Genomic DNA, 14,020 nt, shown 5'->3' with positions numbered 1-14,020 from the left:
AAAGTAAGCTTATTACTAAAAAAAAAAAAATAATTTTTTCCAAAAAAAATTATTTTCTCTTCCTTTTCATATGTACATGTCTTTGCAATCTCTTTCTCAATAATGAGCAAATCGGCCGATCTTAGCAAAATTTTCATAATTCATATGGTTATCCTTAAATACATGGGAAAATTATTTTAACCTCATGGGAATTTAACAAAATGTACATATTTACTTCCATACACACCTAACTACCCACCTATATTTATTTTCTAAATGGCAGATCTACAGTATGATATCCTTTCAGTCTATTTGTCATTTCATTCTTATCCAGTAAACCTACTGAGAACAAGTTCAGATTGGTAGCAGGTGAAGAATTTCAATGTTGCTTCGCTTACCTCAAAGTTGTATGTCGTATGTTCAAATGGGTTCAATTCAATTATGTTGTAACCCTTTTCGTATACGATAAATGTCACATCACTTAATAAGTCTCCGGTCTGCCACCTATTTATAGCAACACTTCTTATTTCGCCTAAACAATACCGAATAGCACTGTGAGTCATCAATACGTTGTTGAGTATACGAAGTATCCACTGCGCACAGAGCCATACGGAAACCGACCATCTATAAATTTATTTTTTTCGACAGAGAAGTGTATCACCATAAGCTCTCATAAGCCAATGGTGATTACTAAGGATATTTTTCCTTATCGAGAAGCAGGGTTTAGTCAACTAAGGATATTCAGAATTTCCCATTGTTTTCAAAAGAAGAAAAGTAGTGTCACCAAAGCTAATGTAACTCGTAAGCTAATGGTCGCAATCTCTTGATATCTTGACATGTATCGTTCGAAGGAAGACACTATCCTGAAATCAGAGATCTGTAGGTTTCGATTACAAATTTTTAGCAGCTATCATAATCTTAATCTGTGCCAATCATAAATATTAACCTGTGAATCTAAGGTTTCACTTAGTCCGCCTAAATTTAAGCTGCCGCAAAGCAGAAAGACAAGTTAAATGGCTTTGGAAATTTCGAGCGTAGATATATAAATATAAACTCTTTGTAATGTCTTCCCTTTCCTCGTTCCATTCTCAAAACGGAGTAATAAACTTAATAAACTTCTTCTTTTGATAGTGATGCGCATAAAAAACCACTGCTCATTCATAACACATTTATACATATATCATGTTTTCCACTTTGTTAATATACTCTAAAGAAAGATATGCTATTCACATAGTTATCTATTTGATAGCGTTGTGCATGTTAAATAATCGAACTGTTGCGCATCATTTCCAAGTCTGCAAAGACTATGGTATCAGAAGATATGAAAAGAACAGTGATAAATAACAAAAACTACAAAAAATTTGTGTTCAAATTGATCATATCTTATACCTATCTCATACCTTACTACATATTGCTGTTAGAGCAAAGAATATGTTTAACAAAGATACCAAGTTTCCTAAATTGAAAAAAAAAGAAAAAAAAAAAAAAAGTTATAATAACAGTAAAGCAATCATTTTAACACTTCTACAACTTGCTTTGGCAAGACGGAGGGATAGGCAACCATCGGCCAGTGGTGATACAATACGATACGATATGTTAACATAGCATACAATACGTTATGATACGATACAGTATGATACGATACTATATGGTACGATATTATATATATACATTACTGCGTTTAAAATTTCAAATAATTAAATTTGCTCGCACATAGCAATACTGCGAATGGATTGCATCTGCCTTTACTACCCGCTGAGCTGTGCAGCCATCAAATGTGAAAAGTGTTTAAGTAATTTTTCTTTTTGTGCATCAGTCCATAAAATGAACGATTGAAAAAGAAGAAAAATTGATGCAGAACAGCAATCATAGTCACAGTTGTGGGCCCCACAGGGATATGAAAATCAAAATTTTGGCCTAGATGAAAAACGTGGTCTACCCCTGCTGTATACTGCATAATCATCAGCAATCCTATTCGAAGTACGTCAGCTAACTTCCCCTAGCAACTCTTTATTTTCTAACTTATTAGCCATAAACTTATGCTAAGTGCGGGGTTAATCAGCGAGCGAATCCATGCGTTGAAAAGTGAATTTTACCCAACGTGCCTTAAAAGATGAAAAGATGAATGAATATGAAAAATAATTTGTGCACTTTTGCGCATCTTCCTTTTTTTTCCATTAGCTTTGAGGGAAAAATTGTTGCACGTTGGTTGAGTTTCGATTACAGCATTTTTTAAACGAAAAATTTAAGATTAAACTTAAAGCATCGAATGAAAACGTCTAAAATTGTTCCGAAGTGAAGAAAGTCCACATTAGTCGGGATTCGCGCCTTTGCTAAAATCCTTACTGCGCTTTGATTTAAGAGAACTAAATTCGTCTGTAGTCGAATTTTTTACATACGTAAATCCAATTTTGTAAAAAACTCAATAGAAAACAAGTAAGATCATTACAGTCGGCCTTGTCCGACTGTTCGTTAGCCTATAACACTTCACCAATACACCATAAGTTACTCATCATTTTCATGCATAGACATACTTTTTATGCAAGCCCGCATATTAGGGGAAAACTTTGGAGAAAACTTTTATACGTAATATTTAAAAAATATTCCTACGTAGTCTGAATTCGATAAGATTGATTTTTATGTCAATTTACTATTATGAACTAATTTTGATCCTGAAATATTGAAAATTACACCTCTTCACGGTGAAAACATTCAGTTCCTTAAGAATGTTTATAAGAGAGGGGATTCAAAAGATTGTCCCAACCCAACCAAATTTTTCGTACCGTTTTCTGAAGATCCAAATACTATTACAGAGCCAGTTTTGTCAAGATATTATGAAAAATGTTAATTTTTTCCATATAAGGACTTTTCAAAATACGGAGTTATATGAGTAGTGGTCAAAAAGGTCGACCGATCCGAAACATTTTCAATAAGGTATGTTCTATGCTCAAGGCACGTCGGTGCACCAAACTTCGTCAAAATGTCTGCGAAATCTCGACCAGAAGATTGGGCCCACGGACGGACGGACAGACAGACTTCTGTGTAATAAAAGATGCGTTTCCCTTAAGCTCTTCCGCGTAATAAATATGTCCACACCGACTTAATATACTCTGCCCAAATTTGCCACCTGACAGGTAGACGGACGGACAGATGTGCTTAAACGTTCTTAATCGATCAATATAATAACAGATAAGTCTATCTTAACGCCTTGTGGGTATTACATACCTCTATACAAACTTAATATACCCTGTGCCGCAAGTAGTGTAGAGTATAACAACAGTAAAATATTAAACTAATATCCAATTATAAGTTGTTAAAGTCGACAATCTTATTAACTACAAACTTCATATCGTTTTTGTCGAACTCTCTACCCGATACAAATACCCCTGGTATTTAACATTCATGGTCGGTGTATGATCCGCTATAGATACTGTTTCTCTTACCATCTGCATACAAATTTTCGAGATGATATGCTATGATGTGATGTGACGGTTCGGATCGGATGGGTCCGAATCTACTTGTTTATTATTCTTTACAATTGTTTCAGCTGAGCTGACTTCATTCATTCTTGTGCTTATGTCTTCAGCTTCTCTGTTTGCCAACATACACGTATGAGTTACCTGTTCTTGGTGAACGTCGGAATCCATTTTAATTTTTCCCGTATATATCTACATATGTATTTTATTTATTCTTTCGTTGTTTTTAACTTTGTTGTTGTTACGCTCTTCTCATGACTATCGCTATGTGAGTTGTTTTGAATTCAGTTTCATAGTCTCTAGAGTAACACAATTTTATGCGTCACTGAAAACAAGTAACTTCACTTTATTCGTCATCACGTTACCTGTAATATTACATGGAAACTCCTAATTATTCATCACATCAATTACACTATTATATATACATATATTTATATATATAGATATATATATAGTTACTCGATATGAAACTTGTGCATGTTGTTTGCAGTTTTAACCTTCCGTCAGTTATTTTAATTTCTTAACTACAAAAACTTGATATAGAATATCAAAAATTTCCAATCGACTGCAAGCTTTAAGTATGGATACAATTAGCTACCGGAACGAGTAAAAAATCTTGTAAGTTTGTTTCCTTTAAGATCAAGTAATGGCATCTTTATTATGAGATGGCGTAATATTTGTTCGCATCGTTATTTACACCGGATTCCTTCTAAGACTTTTATAATTTTCTTACTTGTTATACCCATTACCAAAGGATGGGATGTATATGAATTTTTTCAAAACGTTTACAACGCCCAGAAGGAGGCAGCAGAGTTCCCATAAAGTGTATACATTCTTGATCAGCACATATTCTAAATCGATTTAAGCATGTCCGTCCGTCCCTCTCTGTACTACTTCAAATTTGTCAGAAACATTGAAAGTCCTTGCACGCAGGTTGGTATTGAAAATTAAAAATTGGCCAAATCGGTCGAAGGAGACACCCACAGCACCACGTAAGCTGTGAACCCCTCCGTTTTTCGAATGAAAATGAATGAAAATTGGTTTCTTGCTTATTACTCATAAACTAAAGCAAATACAAATACAGATATTTGATCGCATTGTCTACCGACCCTGTCCACAAAAATGGAAAAAATTAAACACGCCTACCCAAAATTATATCGTATCAAACATTAATTGTTTTCTGAATATCTTTATAATGCGTAGCAACAGCTTCAAAAACTTTATAAATTATTTGCAAATTCTTGGCCAGTTTGGAATACACCTAACCACGTCCGTCTGTTTGTCTGTCTATATGTCTGGTTGCGCAACTGTCTAGTATTTGCGGTAAACATTGTTCCGAACATAGCGAAATTGAAGACATCGCCTACAAATTTGCGAAAGAATTTGGAATTGACTTGAACTTTTCGAAAGACGCACCCACAACGCCCATATGCCTCCACGACAAAAAGTTTTGTTTAACAAATAGAAGAAATTATAGAGAACGAAAATATCGTTCATTTATTTCTTTTGTCTTTTTTTAGGATAACGGTGATGGGTATAAAAGATTCGGTTGCGGCCGAATTTAATTTTCTTACTTGTTTTTTGTTAATAAAGTTTTACTACAAGTTTATGATAGTTGTGTTTGTATTTTTGTATTTATATACAACTTTCAAGACCGAGAAGATTTATTTGTTAAATTATTGTTTTCGTTTGCTTTGGAGAATAGTTTGCAACGTTTACAAAATTGAATGCAATTTTCTTATGCCTGAAAGATGTAAGACAACGCATACACGCATACGTAAAAGCTTGATTACATTTACATTTGCAAATTTTCAAAGAATAAATTTCCATTAAAAGTCATTTTCATGTAAATAATGGAAATTTTTTTTTTATAAAAACCAAACAATTTGTAATAATTTTTTTTGCGTATACGATACGAATTCTTGGTAAAGTAAAGTCAGTCACAAGGGCGGATACACAGCTATTGATATTTCTATACAATTAACTATCATGCAACGGCGCTTCATTTCCTTTGATATTTCAAGTGTTAAGGAAAAAGGAAAAAGAACTCACCTCAACACCGCAAAAGGACCAAAAGAAATAAGTAAGCGAATCTATCTCCTGTGCATAGATGTGACTTTTAATTTTCTTTTTGTTCTTTCGTTATGTGTACGAAACGAAGGAGAGCTGCTTTTAACTTACATCAATTACGACAACTTTTCTTTTCAACACTTTTTTAGTATCTACTTGTTCTTTTTTTCTTGTTATTGTCTTCTTCTTGATTTTATTATACCTACGTTTTCTGCACTACAACTCTAAGTGTTATTAATTTTTTTTTTCGTAGTCGTTAATTTTTTTATATGTTCTGAAGAGGTAAAAGGAAAAAAGCTACAATTGCATTGAGATGAACTCTAAGTATTTTCTATATTCTACACATACTCCATACGCAATATATACTATACGCACTATTACGTAAAATCGTATTTTGATTCCCACCATAGAAGGATTAGGAATATATTCATTTTGTCAAAACCTTTGCAGCACCCTGAAGAAAGCTTCAGAGACCCGCTAAACATATATTCTTGATTAATATGAGTAATAAATTCTGAATTGATGTAATCGAAATCTGTCTGTCCGTCCCGCTCGTAAATATGAAGATATTAAATTCAAATTTCCCAAAAACAATGTCAGTTCTGGGACGCACATTGGCGTCGAAAACGGACGAAATTATTCCTTTGACCCGCCCCTTTCATAGCGCAATCGGAAGACACCTCTACTTTCAAGAGTAAAATGTTGTCCTTTTTCGCTCGTTACTTATAAACTTAGGGCTAAAATATCTGCACAAAATGAGAAAAGTCATCCACGCCCACTCAATGTTACATCAAAATTTTATTTATTTTTTTCCTTTCAAGAAAAGATGATAGGTATAAAAACTCGGCATCTACCGAATGTACTCTTCTTACTTGTTTTTCGCCTGCATTTCCTTACATTCTTGGAATAACGTTTATATCACTGGATTATGCATATAAAACGGCATATATTTATTTATAAAATTATTTGTGGAAAATTATTTGCAAACTTGAAAAGAAACTTATTTCCAGAAACTAGAGTTTTAGCATTTCACAGTAGTTCATTCTATGAAATCATAAACATTGAATGATGCGCTTCTCTTTTCGAATGTCACGACTCAAGTCTGTTGGCACGATTCGACTCTCTCGGCTTTGATTTAAAAAAATCTTTAAAACGAATCCCAGACATCACATGTACTGATGTTTTCGCTGGATACTTTCGTTCTACAAAAATAGAAAAAATCAGCCGAGCCCCCTCAATAGCGGAAAGTATGGAAATTTAGTTCAATCATTGTCTACGGCGTGTAATGAAAAATCAGAAAATTTCCGATTATGTATATCTTCATGTAGGCTAATTGAGAGATTGTTTATACCCTATAGCACTTGTGGTAAAATACCCCTACACCATATTAAGTTTATGCGGACATATGTAACACCCAGAATGATTAAGATAGATCTACATTCTCTTATACCGATCGGTTCAGCATCATATTTTGAATCATTTTCTGAATCGTTCTGAGCTTGTCTCTCCGCCTGTCCGTCTTACATCAGCCCATGTATTGTTTACGTTCAACCTGCAGGTCGACATCTGACATCATTTGATCTATTTTTATTTCAGTATGTTTAGCGGGCCTTTGATGCTTCCTTGTGGGCGTTGCAAACGTTTTGGCAATATCCATCGGTGATGGATATCAAAAAGTCTAATTTTCAATATTTCATGGAAAAAATTTTTTCATAATAGTAATTTGGGATACTATCGCCTATCACGAGTCTTAGGTAATTTAAGCCTTTATATGCCGGAAAGCCCTAATTTTTAATGTTGTATGATGAAAATATGTTCATGATAGTAAATTGACATAAAAATGGAGTGAAGAAAATTTGAACCACATAGTCCGATTTCTGTGGCCCCACACTATATAAGATTTCTCATGAATAGTAAAGAATAGTAGTAGTGACAGTTACCTGCGAGCATCCCATCTTATGGATCATGAAAATTCAGTTCTTTTCCTTTTTTTATTCTCTTTTACGATAATAGCGGTGGGTATAAACGATTCAGTCACAATCGAGTATAAGTTTCTTACTTCTTTTCTAATTTTCGTACTTCTTGTTTGGATGAAAATCTCTTTCTACAAATGATTTGTTAACTCTCTGAGCTTGGCGTCTGTCTTTATGGTGATATTCCACAAAATTGAATTTGCATAGCTACAAAAGAACAAATGCCCATAAAAGACAGAAAGTTTGGCAAAATCTGGAAAAAAATTTAATTCCAGTAATCCCTTTATTGGCCGCGTTGCTCTCTGTCGAAAATTTCAAATAGTTTTTCAACAAGATGAAAAGAATTACCAAAATCTCTTGTTATTGTTAAGTCTTCAAGTTGCTTATGCAACACTTAAAAGCATAACATACGCATAGCATAACTTCCTTTTATCAAAAGTGGTTGTTATTAAATCGAATTTCCTGCACTTTATGCATCGAAAAATCGAAATTTTCCTTCTTATCTACATTTCATGCTGTCATGGCAACGCCTTATCTATGAAAATTTTCCAAGCCATGGTAGAAAAGTTTTTCGGCATTCTCAGGCAACATATCTTGGTGGAATACAAACAAATCTACATACATTTCATTCATAAAATCATAACAGCTTTAGTTTTGCTTAACTATTTCAACAGAAAAAACAGATTGCTGGCATAACGTATAGAATCATTGTTGAAAAACTGTTTAGCAAATTTTCATTTAAGTCTACATACATATGCACATAATTACATTCCAAGCGTAAATATTCGAAAAATCTTATAATTAAAAATAGCTCGAAATGAAATCAAAATTTTGATCAAACAACACTTTATCGAAAAGTTATCAACAAATTTAGACAAATTCATGAACTAAATTGCTTTAGTTGGTAATTAGATTATAGCAATAATACCGTAACCGAACTTAAGATGACTTTGCAGAGAGAGCGTGGACATTTTCCATTTATATTCGTTTTAACACTTGACAAGTAATTTGCAAATATTTGCATACGCATTAGGAGCAAGTTTATACCAAGGATTTCATTTAAATATCATCAAAGTGAAGATGACACTGTCAGTGACTTTTCTTTATTAGCTTAGCTAAGTGGGAGAAGCCGGAATAGCTTGATGCAAAGATATTTTTGCAACAAATAAAACTATTTTTAGTGAGAAAGAAAAACAGTAAGTATTGTACCTTTAGGTTACGATGACAGTGCAAAGGCCACCTAAGACGTGTCTTAAGTGCTTTTAAATAATTGTGATAAACACAAAATTGCTCACTGACTTGAGAAGACAACTCAGCGTATACTTTAATGCAGGATGACTAAGGTTCCTTAAACTGACAATAATATCAGCATTCATGTACAAGTTAACAAAATGCATAACATTGCAATACAGAAAGCATACAGGCATAAAATGAAGCAACTATTTATAATTCGAGAAAAACTAAACCAGATAAATTTTGCCAAGCGAACGGGCAGCCCGATGAACGAAGAGATAAATGACCGTCGGAGAGACAGACGGACAGAATGAATAGGTGGAAATATGGTCGATCGGGGTGTGTGTAAGGGGTTTACGTAGGTACCTGGCGTAAAGACTTAACCATGCGACAACCATTAGCACACGCGGTGAACAAGCGTCGCTTGCGCCCCACAGCGACTAGTTTCAAGATAAGAACATGTATATGGCATGTTCTTCCCACCGACTGATGGACGATCGGACAGACCGATAAGGAAAGAAGCATATGCAATATCGGAAACTCGATCGTGGGGGAAAAAGGGTGGTCCGATAGACGGGTAGAGGGACACACTAATCGACAAACGGGTGGACAAGCAGAAAGACGTGCCATACAAGGAATGGTTGAGTTTAAAAACGGCTGGGCCGACCGACGTATGGATGGACAAAGAGCTGATGATATCATATGTGATATAAGCTTAACACTTTATATTTAATTATTTCTTTATTTACGTATTTATTCTTATTTACTCAAAAAATTCAGCTAAAATATTGACTCAGCTGAATTGAACGGTACTTAAAATGAAAGACCCTAATCAAAGTTCAAAGTGAGAAGAGAAGAAAGTCAAGGCCACGAAATGAAACATAACTCAATGGATGAGGGGAAGAAACCAAAAGAAGAAGCATGTATAGGCTTAGATCGAAAGTACACTTACATCCAGGGCAGGGGGCGGCACGTGACTACTAACGTAATGCAAACTTGGCAAAGGTTAGTGAAAATGTAGCAACACTGCTTAGGGTATCGGCATATCGTAGCGTGACGTTAAAGAACAATAGATTGCCTTTTGCGTAGATTGCCTATGCTATGTGTACGTAGAAGAAACTTAACGATAAATATTCTGCGAGATAGAAAAGACTTTTCCTTCAATCAAATCCTTCTTTTTTATCTATTTATTTATTACTGGCTACAAATATACATACATATATACATTTCAGCCACTTATGTATATATATTAAGCGAAACTGTTAAAGTTAAAGATTTTAAATGACATATTACAAGAGAACATCATTAGTCAAAGGCATAGCAAAGTGAATAGTTCGACTTACAAAGTAAACAGGATATTTTTGGCTTACAGTGGTAATAAGTTAAGTCTACAGGTTAAACTTATTAAATCAGAAAATCAAATATATAGCGCGACGTATAGAATATATTCCCTTATATGGAATAGGGCGTATAATGTAAACTGACGTCGTCTTTATTTCAAATTAAGCTTCTTGTCAAACACAGTATTATTGTGGATTTATTTTCTTCATGAAGAATAAAAAAAATGCATTTCATGACGTTCATAACAACGGATTAACACATACTACTGGCACTAAGAAGGAACCATCTACGCTTTCCCACAATCGTGTGCACTGGTCCGGTACTACCTGAAATGCATGGATATCTCCGAAACCGATTCATGCAGATTCTGCGCGGGACGAGTGGAATTTCCCATCATATTCTATGTGAATATGAGGCCATGTGCAGAAGTGGATGTCAAGTGTTTGACGAGCACCTTATACAGCGGCACACAATTTGGTGCCTTGAACCAAAGAAGGTGACGGGATTCATAAGAACCGTAAAAGTGGACAGTTAGCGACACGGACAAAATCCTAAACACACAAACTCAATATAAATTTTATCGCAATAGCCAGAGATGTATAATGGCAAAGGATATAATCATACTTCATAAAGCTTACAGATGATATTAAACATATGTTGGAATATGGTCACTATATATGTACTTGCTTCCCTTATAAAAACATTCATAATGAAGTATTGCTAGCGATATTTTTTTCCATCAAAAATTTATATGTTACATGAAAATTAATTCAGTCTGAATACTATACGATGTTTGAAATGAAATGAAAGAACTCAGAACGAGCATCGAATAATAATAATTTTTAGTCAATTATACAGTCAGTAATATTTTTGATATTCTCTATTAAAAAGCATATTAAGTTAGTTAACTCATATGCAATATGAAGAGAGAAGCATTAAGAAAATCTTTATAAAAGAAGATCAAGTTACCAAGGCCGGATGGGTGTCGCATTTGTTAAATTCTGAACAAAAGTAAATCGAAATATGTTAGAAGCAAGTTGACAACACTATATTATACTAGAGGTTTTACCTGCACGACCTAATTACTTAGCATTTTCCTTTTCTTCCATGTGTTTCCACATTTGCTTGATGTTTATTACATTGCTGCTACTATGAAATGTTAATTTCTATTTTAGAATGTAATTCAACATCTTTTTTAAATTCCGAGAGAAAAAGAGCATAATATGATGCTTAAAGCTTGCTTGAACGCCAACACTATTAAGATGAAGTGTGCATTCTAATTAAGCCATGCGTATACCAGCGGATGTTAGAAACTTATAGCATATCAATGCTTCTTCTTCTCCTTCTATTCAGCGAATTAACAATCGAAAATTTGATGTGATGTGTAAAAAAGCCCAGTGGGCGTATCAATGCAATGTGTAGTAAAAATATGTTACAGATGTGGGATTTTGCTGCCCCATCAGCAGGTGCCAAACGTTCGCAAGTAATAAATTGAGCAAACATTTGCTTAGTACTCGTATTGTTTGGCTGGGTTCAAGACATTGAAATTTCTGTCAAATGAAGAGCTTTCGGAGGTAGCATTAACTTTTTGTCTCCATTGGAAGCACGCAGCCGGAAGCAAATGCTAGCCTATGCTCAATCACCGAAACACCGGTTTGCTAAGTAGCGCTTCGGTTCACACGGAGACGTGGGAAAGTGACCTAATCAACAGTTCGCGACAAAAGGTGTCCATAAATCGCTTAAAAGATCGAAAAAGAGTCAAGGGAGTGATGAAGCGTACTTTAAATAACCTATTTCGTATTCTTCTTTCGAGGTTATTGTTTTGTCGAAAAAAAAATCGGATATTGTAACTTTGATATTTCCGTCTAAGAAAAGTTTGTAACCTTAAAGTGCACTAATTCCATTCGCATGTTTATAGGGAAATTGAAAGAAGCTCGGAAATGTCTTCTAATTGCTGGAAAAGTTGCCAAAATTGAGCGAGGCTTTATAAAGAACTTTATAGAAAAATAACCGAATGTGCGCATAATTCGTCGTCGTGTTGTTCTTAAGAAATTTTACTTTAACAAAACCCCTTGTTAGGTTTTCCTACTTTTTTTTACATTCTAAATTGAACAATCAGTTGTCTCGATAGAGTTTTCAATTTTATCATTTACCATATCGCTTACTAACTCTGCCGTATATGGCAACACTGTTGACAGATCCATGTTTGCTGGATAGTAGCAACTTTCAAACGATAAATGCCATGACATTCCCAGGAGTAGTTTGTAGTAATTGCAGCTGATTAAGTGCTGCTGCCTTTTTGATCCCTTTGGACGCTTGGCTCGTTTTAAACAAAGGTTAAAGTATGGACACCGCAGATACCAAACATTGGCATTTGTTCCGGAAAATATTAGAAAAGTCCACAAAAGAATTCTTAGAAGACAACATATATATGTAGTGTACGGGTAATTTACGTAAATAACTAAATATTTTCGCTCGTAAACACTATCGTTATAAAACAAATTTAAAGAGAATTTTATATATTGCCATAAATAAACAACATTTTCAAATATATGCAGGAAAGCAACTAACGTTACGATAACAGAATATTTCTGGATAAATAATATTTATCCAGTTATAGTAAGGAAATAATTTCATGTATTTCATGTGTAAACAATGGGATCTATTTTGACATTCCGCTGCACTCATGTTAAAGAGGTTATTAAGTTTGTCCGGATATATGCAGCATTCATTGTATTCTGCTTATAGAATATAGATCCAATCGATTCAGAATCATTTTCCATTTAAGTTTACTTGTCCCTTTGTCGGATAACTGCCTGCTGTCTACAGATCATAACTTTTGAAATACATTGATCAAATCTGTTAGGAGGTGTCTTGGCCCATTGAAACGTTGAATTATAAATAATATTTCAACAAACGAAAATGATGTAAACTTAGATCGGACAAGTTAATTTTTTGAACCCATATCCCAGCTTTCTTACGAAGGAAACATTTCATCCAGCAAAAGGATCTATCTTTTGACATTTTATGGCCAAATTGTGGTCCACAACAGTAATTTGACATCAAAGTGATAGGACAGTGAAAATGTGGACCTTGGAAATTTTTTTTTTTTTTTGAAACATAAGATCCATTTAAGAGTTCTCTTAGAAGAATCCAGAACACGCTAAAGGGGTCTAAATTTTAGTATTTGATCACGAAAATAGGTGAAGAACTCTTTTTGGCGAAATGACCCTGTCCGATCGTAACGTTTTTAGTTGTTCCACCCTTGTGGCACAAGGATATATTAAATTTTGGCGAATCAAAAGGACTTAAGATAATGCACCGGCCGTTTTGTCCAAAGGTTTGGGTGGGACAACATTTTCAACAACATCCCATATAAGGACTTATTTTGTAAAGTTGCTATATCCATAACTGTAGAGCGCTGTAAATTATTTAATGGTCAGCCATGCTCGGCGATAAGGTTTTTACTTGTTTTAAAATAAGTTTGCCTAATGTTTTCTTTGTTTCTCTTGTAAGAAACAACAATAGATATATAATAATAATAATAATAATAATAGGAACATGTAATTTGTGGGCGAGACTCTGAATTTCCTACGATAACATTAAATTTTATCTGCAAAAACTAAAATTTAACTTAATTTTTCGCTGTAGAATTTCCTTTAAAGCTAGATAAGTGCATTGGTAACGTATTTAATTAGTTGAAGTATTCCTTAGAGTGACATTACAAAATTGCATTGTCTTTTAGTAGAAAAAGTTGTTAAGTGATAGTGCTTTCATTAATTAGAATACAAATGCATATATACTCATGCGCATACATATACAAAAATATAGCTACCAATGTAAATTAAAAAAATTAATATTGTGTTACATTTTTCTATTTTGAAATTCTATTTAACCTTTTCTTCTAGATGCATACACAATGGGCCACTCAATAAGTTTGTAGGATGG

The 14,020-nt window shown here is 34.0% G+C and overlaps 1 protein-coding gene across 1 annotated transcript in view; it reads left to right on the top strand.

Moving 5' to 3' along the window:
* LOC119638532 (tachykinin-like peptides receptor 86C) overlaps positions 1–14,020 on the top strand; it is a 57,789-nt gene that overhangs the window by 393 nt on the left and 43,376 nt on the right. The window lies entirely within an intron of this gene.

Source organism: Glossina fuscipes, unplaced genomic scaffold (genome assembly GCF_014805625.2).
Source record: "Glossina fuscipes isolate IAEA_lab_2018 unplaced genomic scaffold, Yale_Gfus_2 90, whole genome shotgun sequence".
Lineage (NCBI taxonomy): Eukaryota > Metazoa > Arthropoda > Insecta > Diptera > Glossinidae > Glossina > Glossina fuscipes.
This window is presented reverse-complemented; position numbering and strand designations above follow the sequence as displayed.